The 14,051-nt window shown below is 39.1% G+C and overlaps 1 protein-coding gene across 44 annotated transcripts in view; it reads left to right on the forward strand.

Moving 5' to 3' along the window:
• LOC116039915 (receptor-type tyrosine-protein phosphatase delta) overlaps positions 1 to 14,051 on the forward strand; it is a 362,263-nt gene that overhangs the window by 140,041 nt on the left and 208,171 nt on the right. For all 44 annotated transcript variants that reach the window (XM_031285065.2, XM_031285107.2, XM_035994140.1 and 41 more), the window contains exons 5-7: positions 292 to 365; positions 3,858 to 3,967; positions 13,266 to 13,309. The gene's annotated coding sequence lies outside the window, so the exon portion shown is untranslated. The remainder of the gene's footprint in view (positions 1 to 291; positions 366 to 3,857; positions 3,968 to 13,265; positions 13,310 to 14,051) is intronic.

Below are 14,051 nucleotides of genomic sequence, written 5' to 3' on the forward strand. Positions count from 1 at the left end.
CGCTCATGCAGGAGTCTATTTTTAGCAGCTTTTATTATGCACAAAGGGAAATCACCTTCTAAAGTACATGAAGCATGTTGACGAACCCTAATGGGACTATGCTGATAACACAGCAACGCATAGTGGCTGAAGGGTATGTCGGCGGATGTTCGTCTCCATACTGTAGGTCTCAACATGTGATTACGTACGCAACTCTACAGCACAATGAACTAAGTGTTTAGCCGTGAATGGACAATGTTGCAATACACTAAAGCATGACACACCGTGACCTCTTTTTTTCTTTTCCTCCAGGGAGATTCTGAGGAGTTCTCTTCTTTTATCACTCTGGTCCGAGGCAGCGATCGCAAATCATTATTCCAAAACGGGTAAGATCCAAGAAAACCTTCCTTGAAATTGTACTTTTCAATAAAGCACTCCATCTATGTCAATCACTGATGACCAAAATGATGTTTTCAATGTTCATATGTCAATGCGCCCACAATAAATTAAGATAATAAAGTCAACCCATAGAAATCATATCAAGGGTCAAACAACTAAACATTGTTAGTATAGATGACTGTATGGAAAGAACACATGATGTATTGCTCTGTCACTTTGGTTTCTTGACTGCCTGACTTTTATTATTTGATATGAAATAATACTCATACTTGGAAAACAAGTTAAGTTTGATTTCCTTTTTTGGAACCAGGCTTGCTCTTCTACAAATTGAAAAGTCAATTCCTTCTCCTCTAGCTGTGTTTACAGTATTATACAGTGGATTGTAGTGACCAGAATATTTCTCATAGACATTTACAGATCAGTACCAGTAATGCTGTTGTTTGGCTACTGTTCTTGACTGAAAAATCACTGGTATATCTCTGTATTGCATAGTGACACACATAAAGCATGCTAATGGTGCCCTCTGGAGTACAGGAATCTCTACTGCTGCTCTACTGTTTTTTTTTAGTTTTTTTTTACAAGAGATCTGTTTCCACATTAAGACTGTGAAGATGACGCACCCATTCACACTTCTCACAGCATTAAGACGACTGACAGGTCCTTCTAGCACATTGTGGAGGCCTAAGCACACATGCAAACACACAACAGGATGCTTCCTGAGGAAAATCAGCAATAAGATCCAAAATCATGTTTCGGATATCATCACTGCAATGCCTTCTACTGTATCGTCACATATAGAGCACAATGTTCAACTATACTGCAATAAATCAACATGTGTCAAATTAAAATATCTTCATCGTTATCATCATCATAATGATGTTCAAGTTGAGATCATTAAAAATACAGTTCATGTCCTTTGGGACCAGAGTGGAGTGACCCTCTATCACAGTGCTGATATTTTTCAGATCAATAAGTATTGCTGTAGTTTGCCCCAAAGGACTTGCAGGTGCAGCTGTAATTGGAGCCTTTGTGTTGCTGCAAGTTACTGTTCCCTGGGCAGCACACACCAGAACAGAACTTATTACTACATGTCCATAGGATTTCCAATGAACTTATGAAATGCACCTGCAAGGAAAGTTTTTGCACTGTGCTATTTTTAGATCAAATTGTAGCAGGTCTGTTCTTATCCAGTGTCTCGTTATTGGGACAAGGCCCTCGCTTTTTTGTCTTATTTTTACCGGCTGCGTCAAATATGTTCCCAAAAACACGACGAAGCAACGATGCTTTAAACTCAGAGCCTTTGGCACATATGATGCTCTCTGTCCCTTGTGGAAATTACTGTGAACATTTGCAAAAATGTGTTGGAGGCTCAGGTGGCAAAGTGATTTAAATTAAAGATGACAGCGACAAATGTAGCTTCAGTGGAAAGTCAGGACAAAAACAGTTAAGTACAGACAAGTGGGTTAGACTAACTTTGTGCCTGAAGAATTGTAAATGACAGCGGCCAAATTGTCACTACTGCGTTGTCTTTTGGAAGCCATTTGAATGTCCTGTTCAACAACCATTAAGGCATTACATTTAAATTGAATCTGCTCGTTTTTCTCAGAGAGAAAGCTTTAAAGACACTTGTGTAATGACGTTTTAGTGCATTTTACCGAGAACGATGGGTACGTAGGTGCCTCCACCTGACAGAGGGAGCTGTGTTATATAAAGCAGAATTCACAGCAGTAGCAGGTGACCTCGTTTAGAATAGCAATAAGTCCAGCAGCCAAACAAAAAAGTTTCCAAAGTCTATTTTCGAAAACTGCTTACAATAAATAAGAAGCGACCTGTTAACTGTGAAAAATGCGGTCTTTTTTTACAGCAAAGGCCAATTATAAATGGGAAAAAGATAAAGTGCTACAAACCATAGTGCATTACTGCTGTGTTGAACTATGGCTCTTAATATTTTGTGATCAACCCTCAGGGATAGATTTCCATTTCATCTGTCTTCTGTTTAAGGCCTACTGTAGATGTTGCCAGGTGGGAGTTCTCTTAGGAGTAGGTTAGGGGTTAATTCTAATGCTCAAGGATACTTCAATAGCTATGGCCACCCACAGGGTTAAGAGAGAGGCTTTCCATTGTGGTGTGACCTAGCTGACTACTGGTCCATCACATTACCTCGAAGGGTCAGGGTACCTGATATGATTGTGTCTCCATACTTCTTAAATTTGATATATTGTGTTCTGGCTACTAGCAAAAAGTGTGTGCGTGCATCTAAGCATGTGTTGTGGGCCGGCACCATCTGCGATGATTTATTATACTGCTTGAAGGGACTTGTACTTTCATGAGGTCACATGAGTAACATGGCAGTCAGGCATAGCACGCTGTTCTCTTTGGCCCTTCTGGCAATAGGGAGGCATGCCAAAACAGATAAAACAGATTCCAGTATGCACATATTCAGGTTCACAGTAGAAAGCATATATTAATTGTTACAAACACACACCTACTCACACACAAAGATCTGCGCGCACGTGCACACACACACACACACACGCACACACACACACACACACACAAAATCAAATACTGTAATCCAGGCTTAATACTGCTTTATCACCTGCGCAGGAGGAAAATGTTATGCAAATGCTCATAAGCTATTCCACAGGCACGTCAGATTTAAGGCCTGTCTTTAATATTAATATGTCTTTTGAGAGGTTCATTTTATACAAATACAGCCTTATGAGTGAAAAAAACACTAACAGTATTTTTCTAATAACACTAAGGGGATGTCACTGAGATGCAAAGTGGAGTCCTTTAGATTGACCTTGGATGATTATTTTGAGCTAGGAAATCACCTCAGGGTAGCGCCGCAATAGTTTCTTTTCATTTTCTATTGCAAACACGAGTCTGCACAAATGAAAAAAAGTTGTTCAGACTCACAGTGCATTCACACAGCTAAAGTAGGTTCACTTTGCCTTTCATTTTTCACACATCTTTGGAACTACAGTCAAATTTGCCAAATGACAGTGAGGCTGAAGTGTGATGAGCTTTCTGAGTTAGAGCTTTGGTCTTCTTATATTTACTGTGAGGTGACTTTTGTCATATTGGGTGCAATATCAAAAGAGGTGGGTAGAAAAACGAGCAAGGTGGTTGCGTCAGAGACACAATGCACCACCATAAAAAGAAAACGGAAAATAAGACAATCTGACATTTGTTTGTGCTTTCTCCCTTATGTTACATGTTTCCTGCTCTTTGCAACAGTACTGTAAATAAATAGGGATGTTGTTGAAAAAAATGATGGACTAAGCCACTCAGGCAAGCAGTGTGTTGATGCTCTTGATTTTGATGCTGTTATCGACAGAATAGCAGAAACTCATTTGGCTGTATTTCAGTCTTTCCAGGTTGTTTTCTTAACATTTTCTTCAGCTTTATGTCATATTGTTTGTTCAATTATTTGAGATTGAAGCCTTATCCTATGGATTCTTTTGATCTCCTAGGTGGGGGCAAAGGGGGCTTTCTTTTCTGTGGTGAGTCGGCGAGGTAAAACCGCAGCATCGGGCAGCATGTTGGCACCTGCATGAACCCAACAGAGGAGCCTCATTTCTTGGTGAGTTGGACACCTGTTCTTTCAAATTCATCAAACCGCAAAATCCATAGGGATGCTGTTTTACTCAGACAAGGTTTTCTATATTGAACTTAGCATTTGCGGTAGCTAATTTAGTTATGACTTAATCTCATTAGTTCTTGAGAAAAGAGCTTAATTGCAAAATAAGCAGACACATTTTTCTCTTCACTTTAAGCTTCTAATATGAGAAAAGCGGCTTTCAGATTAAATAGGAACAGCATTTTCATTGAAAAACCACAGAGCTTGAGAGCTTTTTTTGTTTTTTTCTTACATTTTATTATTTTGTTGTTTTTGAATGAAGTTGTAGCTTTTACATTTTGTGAATGGTATAAAAAGAACATCATTTTAATTTTGTAAATGGCATTAAAAAGTTGTGTGTCATATATTGGTTAGTGTCAAGTTTTAAGGAGCGAATAATTATCAAAGGTAGGCCTAATAGAAAAGCCCTGTTGACTACCACACTTAATGTTTGCACTTTGTCCTTAATAAATATAAAGATATAAACATAAACAAATTAAAAATGACAGCCACTCAATGTTGGCCACTTTTGTACAAACTTGAAAAACAGAATCATAGATTGAATCCTTTAACTTTTATATTCTGCTATTACTGAAGGATGACTGTGAACTCATAATTGGTCGGAATTCAAAGACAAAACATGCTCAATATTGATACGGAAATCACATATTAAAAACTATATTAATCAAGGTTTTAGTGCATCATGTTTACCTAACATATGTTCATAGCATTTTAGCTTGCACCTTTAAGAGAGCACCAACATGAGTAATAATGTGTTTCCAAATCTAAAACATTTTTTTTTTTTTTGTGTCCATTAACACTCCTCCGCTCTGCAAAATATTAAGCATTTACATGTGAAGCCTCTGAGGAAGGAGAAAATAGTACATTTGTAATGAAGCAACACAAGAAAAAAAAAAAAAAAGAAAGAAAAGGGAAGTGGAAACAAAGACGAACAAAAGGGCTTATCAAGAACAAACCAGACAAACAACAGACAGAAACTCTAATGAGAGCTCAGGCGGAGGGTTGGACGGGGTACTGCGGACAGAGTAGAGAGAATATCAGGACAAGCTAATACAAGGACAGAAGACACACGCTCGCTGTCAGTGTAGCTTAATGTCCATCTTTGAGTAAATAATTACCAAAAAGTAGTCCCCAAATTATTGTTGTCGGCATTATTAAAATCACTCACATCTCTGTAATTTAGTTTAACTGTCAGATGAATACACTAGATAGTTGAAATTGTAGACAAGGGATTAGATTTAGGCATTAAAAACATTACGAAATGCAAAGTTTATAAATAGGCACTGGCTCCTATACATCATTCTAAGCAGACACAATGTGATCATGGGACAGATTCTGAGAAATGTTTCCCAGATGTAACGAAGGTCTGAAATACTAAAACCTGTTCTCAGAAGAGAAAATCCCTGCCCTGGGCCTGTGCGATGATGTAGCTGAGAAAATACATTCAGTGGGGTATAAATATTGCACGGTGAGTACATGGAGGGCTTTTTGGCCGATGAATTATTACAAAGTCCAGTGGCTCTATGCCAGCCTCAGAGTATATCTCGCTCAGCTTCGCCCTGCAATAAGCTGTGGCTGGGGAATTGTGGTTATAGGCACGCCACAAATAACTACCAACGATACGAGGAATCCATCACGCTCATCCCACATGTTGTGTGCTTACACTTGACGGCCTCAACACCCGCCGGTTAGCAAAAGAGACACACACACACACACACACACACACACACACACACACACACACACACACAGAATTGCCTGACTCAGGAGGCCTGACTCAGGGTAAGGCCCTCCAAAGATGTGTACAGTATATATCATCTAGAAACCATTATGCTACAATATATTATAAATTATATTTTTTCACAATGTGTTTTCTGTGTGTGGAAGTGCTGTTGGGAGGCAGGACTGAGAGGGAAAATGTTTACCCGAAAATTCACCTCCAGGATACTTTGATAGATAGTTCATCCCCCAACAGAGTAAACCATGCCAACTCCTCGTGCTCACTTTTAGAAGAGCAAATCTGGATGAATGATGATGTGTCTATTCGCTCAACATCAGTAGAACAAGGTTGTGACATTCGTTCTGCTAAATCACATTTCATTTGCATTACATAATCATGTAACTCAGTGGAGTGTGAAGTCAATGGTTAATACATCTGATTGTACCAACACAATGAGAATAAAAGGAGTTAAAAAATAAGCATCTAAATGGGAAAGGACTTTTGCCTGGCGCACTGCATTGTCAAACCAAAGAAATGTCGGGCAGGTTGGGTCTTTTGGTGATTAGCAAAAAAGCATAATCCCCAGACTGCTGACATATTTCTTTGGAAAACCGTGTGTCTGAAAAAGACAGATATGCTCTGGAAAATGGATCAAATCTGTTTTATGTCAGATAGCAGAGCATTTTCCCCACGGTGAATCTTTACTAAGCCACAAACACACAGGATTAGAGATTGAAGTAGTGGCCATAGTAGATCAGGAAAATACAAAAAATGGACAATATTAAATGATTAGTAAAAACTTTTGATAACCTCCAAATGACTTCTTTAAATACAGTAGCTACATACTTCTACACCATTTTTTCCTGGTCCAAATTTATAACCTTCCCTAATTTGTCGTAATAAAAGTGCTAATTCTCTGACATTACATTGCTATTGTGATTATTAGGAAACACACATATATAAGTGTTTTTAATTTCTTCTGCAAAGGAGGAATGACTTTGCATCAGAGCCGAGCTACCGTGTGTTTAATGAAATGCCCGGATTTATCTCAAGGTACGATGGATGAGGTATTTAAGTCTGGCGCATATTTCCTGACCATTAACCGCACACTGGCTGCTTATTAGTCGCGTGACAGGTAATGACATTTTTTTTTCTTTTAAAATGCATTGTAAGAAGTCACTTTCAAGCACACAAATACAAGCACATGTACATGCAGAAAAATAAACAAAAAAACTCTAATGGAAATAGCATTGCTTATATACATGATTAATTACATTGTTCCTCAATCCATATCACTGAGCAAACATATATGGTACATGTCCACATGGCAAAAGCAAGTGTTATGATCCATTTAATTAAAACCTCAGCATACTTAATCCGATTACCCTCCCCACAAGAAGTGAAAGAGAAATGTTAATTCACTAAATATTAAATATCTCCTTTGGTGTCAAACTTTTAGAGGAATGCTATTTTAGATGTTTAAACTGTTGATGTCAACTGTCGATATCCTGGCTTCAAATTTAATCACCAGATTTCTACATTCGGCTATATTTTTCAGTCAAATTGTGGTGTCATGCCAACCTTTATCCAGTGTGATACAACCACAAGATGGTGCTGTGCATCATCATTTGCCCTTAAAGTGACTCCATCTGAAGCTGGGCTATTTACCTCCTATCTTTAAAGTGATTGGCCTCCATGTGCTTCGATTTGCTATAGCCTCATAGATTTAAATGCACACATTAAATGAATATTGATTCTTTATAAATGGTTTCCTGTTTGTCTTTACACCAAACGAAATATAACTTTAAAAAGATAACTTAATTATTATTTTTTCCAAAAGAAAACAAATACAGGTTGCAGTAATTTAGCTTACTTGACGTTATTTAAGAATACATAAGAATATGTCTCTTTAGTTGCAAATTCAACTTATTAAAGATTTCACAATACTGTGAATTTGAATCTTTTCTCAATGTTCAGGTGAATTTCTACTGAAAATATCCTCATTTTAACTGTAAAGGTCTCCATCCGAGGGACACAACTTGTCTTTTAAAGACTAAACTGAGAAAGGAGAAATATTTAACAAACATTAAATTAGCTGTTGAGAGAATTGCTTTACATCCGTGAAGATTTAGTGCATAAAGCTGGCATAATTAGAGAAAATCACAATAATTAACGGGAAATACATCTATGCATATACTGTATGCAAGACGAGTCACGATAATCAAACAGTCTGTACTGAAATTATAGTAAAATCCAGTAGATGGCAGTCTGTCAATACAAAATATTTCCACACACATCCTCCTCACACCAACAGCTCCTACAGTAGGTGTGCCTCTCGTCATCAGGAGAGGTCCCTTACCGGCAACGTCTACGGTGCGCAGTATGATGGCCGAGTGCAAAGTGACAGCGCAAATGAACTTTTATTGCTGCTGTAATGAAGTACACAAACTAATTGGATGTGGAATAAAAAAAGAGCATGTGGATTAATGCCCGCACGAGAACGTCACTGCTCACACACACACACACACACACACACACACACACACCTCTGCAGTGCTTTTCCCCTCCTTCATTTTCTCCCCTTATATCTCCCGCACTCCATCTCTCACACTTGCACAAAGCTGGATGGCGTCACCACCCACCACTCGCGTGCACGCGCACACACACACACACACACACACACACACACACACACACCTCGTCGCCATCTGTCTGTGCAGCGGCCCATGTCTCTGGCACTGGGAGCAGTTGGGAGCAAGAGAGTGAAAGAGAAAGTGTCTCTTGGCTCTGTAGTCCCACTTCCACTCCTCTTTCTCCTGCTGTGCTGTTGTCTATCAAATGGTCTCACTACATCACGCTGTCCGCCGACGGGCCTTCCCTACCAACGCCTACACTTGATGCCATTTGGAGAAAAATCTAATTATCCCTTGCTGGAACCTTATGTGCTAAAGAGATGGTGGATGTGTGCTCTGTGTTTTCACTGATTTCACTTCACCGTTATGAGAGCTCATTTCAGCTTAGTTCATTAACTACGGGATACACATTTCCTCGCAAATGTTAAAGCCCACAACTCAACTAGAGGAAAAATAAACATGCTTGATTAGCTTACGTATTAGGCGTTTCAGATTAATACCCCAGATGGCAGAATTACTCTCAACATTTCAGAGGCAGAAATATAAAGAAACTGGGAGGGTTAGAGTTTATTTATGTGCCCTGTAACAGAGTGATCACATGAAGAATCTGGATGTTGCTTTATGGATATTAATACTTCACCTGAAGTTGTAAGAAAGCTGCATGCATTTTTGTGCTTCATGATTATATTCAGCAGCATGAATTTATTGTATGCGCAAAAATCTAATACTTACTCTATGAACCCAGGAATCACAGTATCTGCAGACAATATAATGAGTAAAATCCACAAGAATATAGGTGATTATCTGTCATCAAGATTGCCTTCTCTTTTCAGTAAATTGTCATAACTATACAGCTTTACAAAGAGCTTTGTAGGCAGCTTAAGTAATTTGAACAAAAATGCATTCCCTCTCTCTCAGTCTCTTCCATTTAGACAGCAAGCGAGAGTGCCTTCATAACGGTGCTATATTTAACTGGAGTGATAAGAAATGGCAGCTATCAGCAGGCGGTTTGGAAGCCGCATATAACAGTTATTGTGTGTATATATATAAAATTGATTTATGTGGCCTATCACTTAGCAGGTGCAATATGTGGATGAATATGGGCTAATATAATATTATGGAATGAGCGAGAGGGTTAAGGGAAGGGCCAGGTGCTGCCTCAAGGTGAAAAAAGTATGATCAAAGTCCAAAGACATAATAAGACTTATCATTACTCCAAGAAATACACTATGTTTTAATAGTTACAGCAATGTGATAGTGTCTAGATATTGCATATGCAGAGGGAATAGGTATAGTTTCATACAATTTGATTGGACGTTGCATATTATTTATAATCTTTAACTACATATGTGTTATTTTAAAATAAAATCACATTTGAAATAGGGTAGAGTAAGGGACTGTATTCAAATTATTGGGATTGGGAGGGGGGTGAACCTCATGTCTTAGTTAAAAAAGCAAGGCCCTTCTGAGAGTTATTAATAATTAATAATTTCTTTCTAACACCCTCCCCCCAATGCGTCAAAAAATGACAATAATATTGAATTGGTTCAACTCGTTTCATAATTAATTAAAAGAGACAAAATGCAAAGCGTTTAAGATGGTGTACTGTACATAGAATTGAAACCATAATTTCTTAATGGAACAATACTTTCACAGCCTCCACTGTACATCCAAATTGCAATTATCAATTGTCACATTTAGGAAAAACATAAAAAGGTGAATATTTAAATCACTCTATTTTTTAAGTAAAAAAAAAACAGTTGTTACTGCTTTGAACTGCTGAACTTAAATTGTATCAATTGCCTAATTTATTAGGGCACATATAACTTTTTTGAAGGTGGGAGGGACTGTTGTTGGATAAATTGTTTAATCACTTATATCCATAAAGATCTGATGTTTTAAAAAACTGATATATTGGCCTTTCAGAGACAGAGACAGAGACAGGATTGCTGTCCTCAGCATGTGGCGCACACACTGAAGCTACCATAATTTAGAACAATCTAATCCTCTTTTTTTTAACAAAACATCTTGCAAGGGAAGGACGAAATTAAAAATAAATATGAGGTGAGAAAACAAATGACCATCCCAACTCTCCCCCCAAAAATTCAGATCACCCCTTCATTATTTCGTTATTTATAGTACGGCCTTGCTTTAAAAAAACTGACTTAAGGTCCACCCCTCCCCTCATCCCTTCATAATTTCATACAGTCCCTGATCAAAAAACAGTTTTTAACAGTTTTATTTGCAGTGTTGTAAACAAATCATAGATCTTAAAAGCTATGTTTCTGTTATGAACATGGGTCTCTCCCACCCATTAAATGCAGTAGGGAGAAATAGGCTTGACAGTAGCAAACCGCCTCATGTTTACCCCTTGGCGCGGAGCTGGTGCCATGTCCAGACTTGTAAATCAGGCCCATTGAGGTAGCATAATGCTGATGATTATGACAGCCAGTCACATGGGAGTGATAGAGGGATGCTGAGTTATGGGCTTGGGGAGAATGCCCAGAACTGAAGAGTCTCACAAATGGAGAAGCACTTTCACCAAAACACAAGTCCCCAGATGGGGACTAATGCTGCAGTTGGCGGCGGTGCCACCCAAATGACTGCACATTAACTGCTCAAAACCCGCAGAATAGTGAAGTATGTTTGTTTTTTTATTTCACAGTTCTGTCGCCTAACTCTATTACGGCTAGATAATATTTCAAAAAACACACAGACTGAATAAAAAAGCAAGAGACAGCCAAAGTATTTTGAAAGTGTTTTGTGTTGCACTGCCATGCAATAAATCACTTAACTAGATGACTTCAGGATGGGAAATGCATTTCTATTCACTGTATGGCTAAATAATGTACTGTCTGCATTCTGCTTTATTCTTTCTACTCCCCTTTGCGGATGAACGATCATTCATTCACATTGATCGTCAGCCATGATAATATAATCAGGCGTAAAGCCTGACAAGGCTGGCCGCTCCGATAGATCAGAGCTGCTGACAGCAGAGCTATGCACAGGTCATAAACCCTCACCTTCCCTGTTTGACCCCACATCAATTTGGCTCTTTCCAATATGAATGCAAATAACAATGCATTTTTGGTGACATGTTTATGTTTATCTCTGTATCTCCACTCGCTCCGCCTGCTGCCCCTAAATGTGCTGATGTTACCGAGCTAATGGGATTGAAAAAGGTAACCTATTTCTCACTAGTGGTCAGCTCGTCTCCACCCTCCCCTCCAACACCTCCCCAAAACATAAACAAAGCGTCCGCGCATGCCCTTGCTCGCACACACACACACACACACACACACACACACACACACACACCCCTACATGTCCTCCACCCTAGTCACTTGTGTATGCATTGAGCTGATAAGTACTGCGGTTCATTTTCCCCATGGCAAAGCACAGTAAAAAACTGGGGAGTAATAATTGCTTTGGGGGGGGCGAGACGAGGATGGCTAAATATGCTTGATTGCCTCCTAAGCTTTGGTGCTGTGTAATGAAATATGGCTGCTGCAGACAGGAGCTCCCGTGCGATAGCTTTCTTGTCACTTTCTCACTTGCTTTTTTTTCCTTTGCTTATTTTCTCACCCCTTCGCTCTTCTGTTCTGGCATTTTCGTCTTTGCTCACCCGTTGCCTTTGTTACAGAATGGAGTCCATCAAAGCATTTGTTGCCATTGAACACTTATCTTAGCTATAATGTAATAATTACGGAGGCCAAATCCAGCGTAATTGAGTATTCCTCACCACATCAAAACGGCAAGCACCATAGTATTCCTCTGTTCTACAATTTAATTTGTGGATTCATTAGCATGAACAGGGTGTATAGAGAGACACCAGATAACAAGGAACTTAGCAAACACACACTGCTGATGAAGTCAGGTTGAAGGGGCTAGGAACCTGTCATATCCTCACCTGGGTAATTATGTTTCCATGTCATTTGCACGTTCGGACCCTAAAACTGTAAATAAATGATTCTGTTTCCACTAATGTCCATGAGGACTTTTGAATGCAACCAAATATCCAGTTTGCTTATTTGCTTTCAATTTCACTTTTCACATAAAAATCAGCCAACTACATTCACACAGAAAATTGACTGTAAATCAACATGAATGAGAAGTTTTGGGCAGATAGACTACTATAATCATGACATTCATAATCATCATTGCTAATCATCTCATTTGACTGCCATAAAGCCCTACAATAATGTTTAAAAAGATAATGAGTCAAATTAAAGCTCACCCACTGCAGCAAAAAAAAAAAAAAAAATGTTTATTCCCAACTCATTTTGTTGTAACCACCCAAAGCACATTTCCCCTGTTGGTTAAATAAGTAGCTAATCATTTACAAGAATATTAGACCACAGGCTTGTATGGGCACAGCAGCATCTGCTAATGCATTTAGCAAGAAAATAGCCTGAGAAAATCTTCCCAGCACATTAAATGCAAGACTTTTTTTCCCCCTCTTTCGCTTCCAGAATAACTCACAAGCCTAATTTGTTGTGCTACTTAAAGGAAAATGTAATTACACTTGTTTTCATTATAATTCACAAAGCCAATCGATAACTGTGGTTAAGTCATTCTCTACTGCACATGCAATCTTCTGTTCCTTCAACTGAAATTTGGTTGCGAAACAAGTACCCTGTATGTCTTTACTATATATTCTGTACGCAATGGTGCTGAGTAATTAACTAATTAAATGAACAACGACAATAAGAGTTTTTATGGCAAATACTTTATGGTAAACTGTATTGGTGCTTTATTTTTATGAAGCGCTCCTTGCTGTTCATAATAAATGTACAGAAAATGCCGCTCTGTACACCACATACATGTAGACAGGCTGATTAAGCTATTCATCCCTATCCTGTTCCTCTCTGTTTTCTCATTTGTGCAGTTCTCTTTCCTGAGACGTCAACCACAGGATGAGGCATGCTGCAGGTAAGAGACTGAAAAGAATAGCTGATGAGTTTAGGACAAACATGTTCTGACCTCTGTTTTGCATCATTTCCCATTTGCTTAAAATCCATGCAACACATCAAGGACGCCCACATGCTGTGTTTCCTTATTTTTGGGGGAATTTATGATTCCAGCTGATCATGTGTCCAAATATCCATCTGTCTTTAAAAGAGGACTTTTATATTTTGAGAGTGAGCACAGGACAGAGACTATGTCAAGTGATATCAAATCAAGTGCTAAGCTGAATTTCGACTCCAGCTCAATCCCTCCCATCTCCTGACCTGCAGGGCGGGGAGGGAAACAGACTATATCTGGCAACCTAAACCTTTTTAAAGTGACTGAGAGAGTGAGGGAGACTGACTGGCATTGATGGGACCAAGACTGTGCAATGCTGTGCTGCACTGCGCCCGGGCCTCACAAGCCTGATTGATAGAGTGTGATGAGACTGTCACTGAGCAAGGAGAGCAGCAGAGAGATAGGTTAGATGGAGGGAGGGAAGTGGGCTGACCAGGGTAGAGAGATCGAGAGAAATAAATCTGAGAACATGTGAAGGATGAAGTAGGGGAATGAAGTGGCTGGATGGAATGCGTTTCGGACACATGCAGGATGGGGAGGTGGAGGGGTAGGGGGGTCACTGCAGGACAGGTGAGTCTGGAAGGCTTAAGGCTCATATGCAGGTTAAGTTTTGGCAGAGACAGATTTAGTTGACATGATATATTGAGAA

Source organism: Sander lucioperca, chromosome 17, assembly GCF_008315115.2.
Source record: "Sander lucioperca isolate FBNREF2018 chromosome 17, SLUC_FBN_1.2, whole genome shotgun sequence".
NCBI classification, from domain to species: Eukaryota; Metazoa; Chordata; class Actinopteri; order Perciformes; family Percidae; genus Sander; species Sander lucioperca.